This window comes from Solanum pennellii, chromosome 8 (assembly GCF_001406875.1).
Source record: "Solanum pennellii chromosome 8, SPENNV200".
In the NCBI taxonomy this organism is placed as follows: Eukaryota; Viridiplantae; Streptophyta; class Magnoliopsida; order Solanales; family Solanaceae; genus Solanum; species Solanum pennellii.
The window spans coordinates 47,330,948-47,334,772 of record NC_028644.1 but is presented as its reverse complement, the minus strand read 5'-3'; positions in this window follow the sequence as shown (position 1 = coordinate 47,334,772).

Sequence of the window (3,825 nt, the reverse complement as noted above, 5' to 3'; positions counted from 1 at the left end):
GGGACCCATGGGGGACATATCTGTCCATGCATCTGTCGCGGCGCACGACACGACCCTCGATAATAGTAACCTTCGCGGCGCCGATACGTCCCTCGAAATATGATATCCATCGCGGCGCGCGATACGACCCTCGAAATGGTACATCCTCTTACCACAACCATGTCTCAGATACAATGCAAATGACATGCTCAAATGAAAATGAGGAGATAACCATTTTGATACCAAAGCGCAATTTACAACAAGGAATACAACACCAACAAATAAGCAACAAGTCTCCAAATCATTCTCAACATCACACAAGAAGATACACGAATTTCATACGCTTAACAAGAGTTTAGAAATCCACTTGCCTTAGCCAATCGAATAATTACTCTTGGACTTGAGCCTTCCCTTTCCGTTGAGCTTCTGAACCAATGGAATCTATTCGAATATATATTCACAATAAGGTTTTAGAACTAACAACACTCACACTTTTATGTGTTTAACCTTGACCTAAAAATACACCCCAAATTTATAATCAAATTTGTAATTCTCGATGTCAATTAACATTCCAACTATCATAATTCGATTGGTACTTATATAATATGATAGATCTAATATTTAATTACTTACTTCAATATTCCAAAACTTAACCCATAATGTGATAAGAATAAGAAATTAAACTAAATTATCTACTAACCACACATAATATAGCAATCATTACCTATATATATATATTTGCATTAGATTTAGTTTCAAAAATTTTTTCCAGGAGCCACGTTGAACAACCCATAAATTTCCTCACATTATAGCATGCATGCCATTTGTTTTTTTTTTGTCTTTTTCTTTAATTGTTTTTTTTTCCTTTCTTTCCAGCAATACCCACTAAATAATTTATATAATCAATGTAACCAAATAATCACAACTAAGCATTAAATGCCCACTAACAATTGATTCAAATATTTTCAGTACTTTTCAACTGGTCACGTGATTTCTTATTCAATTCAATTTTTTTGACTCAAATATGTGATCTATCACTTATTATTATACACATATATATAATCACCTATATAATATTGCTATATACACACATATATGTGCAGCAATCAAAAGGAACTAGAGGCAAAGGAAACTTACATGAAGCGGTTCGTAAGCCGCAAGTGCAGAAACCCTTCGCCCTTTTTTTTTCTTTTCCCTATATTTTTTTTCTGAATTATTTAAGTACTAAAAGTGATAGGTTTTACCCACATATTTAATTAAATATAGGCTAAAGAGTATAGGGTCTTAAATAAATTATCACTTTAGCCCATAAACTACCGATTAATTAACTCAAGTTAAGCAAATATTTAAAATTTCCAAAAATGACCTTTCGGGTCATTAGATTATCCACCACTAAAAATCATGTTCGTCCTCGAACATAGAGTAAAAGTAATTACCTGAAGCTTCAAAAAGTTGAGGATATCTGGCACGCATGTCAGACTCAGTCTCCCAAGTTGCCTCTCCCACTGATCGGTGCTTCCATTGCACCTTCACTGAAGCAATCTCTTTGGTCCTAAGCTTTCGAATTTGCCTATCCAAAATAGCTATAGGCTCCTCCTCAAATGCCAAGTAGGGACCCAACTCCACAGAGTCAAGTGAAAGTACATGAGATTCATCCGGAATATACTTCCGAAGCATATAGACATGGAAAACAGGATGAACTGCCGACAAACTAGGTGGCAAGGCCAACTTATTGGCCACCTCTCCCACTCGGCTCAAAATCTCAAAAGGTCCAACGAACCTAGGGCTAGCTTGCCCTTCTTTCCAAACCTCATTACACCCTTCATGGGTGATACTCGGAGCCAAACATGATCACCCTCCATAAACACCAAGGCTCTAACTCTCCGGTCTGCATAACTCTTTTGTTGACTCTGAGCTGTCAATAATCTATATTGAATCATACGAACTTGTTCCATAGCATCTCTAAGCAAGTCTGTATCCAAAGAGTCCATCTCCGCCGAATCAAACCAACCAATCGGAGACCTACACCGTCTTCCATACGACGCCTCATATGGGGCCATCTGGATACTAGAGTGATAACTGTTATTATAGGCAAACTCTGCTAATGGTAAATGTTGATCCCATCTAGCACCAAAATCGATCACACACGCTCGAAGCATATCTTCCAATACCTGAATGGTCCGCTCAGATTGACCATCTGTCTGAGGGTGAAATGCCGTACTCATATCTAACTGAGTACCCAGACCATGTTGTAATGCCTTCCAGAAATGAGAAGTAAATAGTGAACCTCGATCTGATATGATAGAAATAGGAACTCCATGTAGTCGCACAATCTGACTGATATATAGCTCGGCTAACTTTTCTGCTGTATACTTCACCCGAACCGGGATGAAGTGGGCAGACTTGGTCAGCCTATCAACAACAACCCAAATAGAGTCATAACCACCCACTGTGGTAGGCAAACCCACAACAAAGTCCATAGTAATCCGCTCCCACTTCCAAGTAGGAATAGGCATCCTCTGAGATACACCCCCGGGCCGCTGGTGCTCACACTTGACCTGCTGGCAAGTCAAACACCTCGAAACAAAGTCTGAAATATCTCTCTTCATCCCACACCACCAGTAATGCTGACTCAGATCATGATACATCTTCGCCGCTCCCGGATGGATGGAATACCGAGTACAATGGGCCTCCTCAAGAATCAATCTAATGAAATCGCCTGTCCTGGGCACACAAATTCTGCCTCCGATCCGCAAGACGCCATCAGAATCAAGGACAGCCTCCTTAGCTTCTCCTCTCAATACTTTGTCTCGAATGAGACATAATTTTTCATCATCAAACTGGTGTGCACGGATTTGCTCGACTAAAGAAGACCGAGCCTCAATAAAAGCAATCATCCCATCACTCTCTTCTGAAATCTGCAAGCGGACAAGACTGTTAGCTAATATCTGCACATCTCTAGCCAATGGTCTCTCCTCAATACTAAGCGCTGCAAGACTCCCCATGCTAGGAGTCTTCCTACTCAGAGCATCGGCCACAACATTGGCCTTTCCTGGATGATACAAAATGGTCACATCATAGTCCTTCAGCAACTCAAGCCATCTCCGTTGCCTCAAGTTCAAATCCCTCTGGCTAAAGATATACTGAAGACTCCGATGATCAGTGAAGATCTCACAATGCACTCCATACAAATAATGACGCCATAACTTCAGTACAAATACCACAGCCGCTAACTCCAGATCATGAGTAGGGTAGTTCTTCTCATGGGACTTCAATTGCCTAGAAGCATAAGCAATCACTTTCCCCTTCTGCATCAACACACCACCCAAACCAACTCCTGAAGCATCACAATACACAGTAAAGTCTACACCTTCCTCAGGTAGAGTCAACACAGGAGCAGAAGTCAACAAAGTCTTGAGCTTTTGAAAGCTCTCCTCACACTCATCAGACCACTGGAAACCCACATCCTGTCGAGTCAATCTAGTCAATGGAGCTGCAATAGTAGAGAAACTCTGAACAAATCGTCGATAATAGCCTGCCAATCCCACAAAACTCCTAATCTCAGTAGGTGAAGTAGGTCGCGTCCAGCCTCTAACTGCCTCAATCTTGGCCGGATCTACTCTAATACCCTCCTTGGACACCACGTGTCCCAAGAATGTCACAGAAGTAAGCCAGAACTCACACTTTGAGAACTTGGCATACAACTTCTCTTCTCTCAACCTCTGAAGTACAATCCTCAGGTGTCGGACATGGTCCTCCTCAGTCTTAGAGTAAACCAAGATGTCATCGATGAAAACAATCACAAAAGAATCAAGGTATGGTCAAAACACCCCATTCATCAACTCC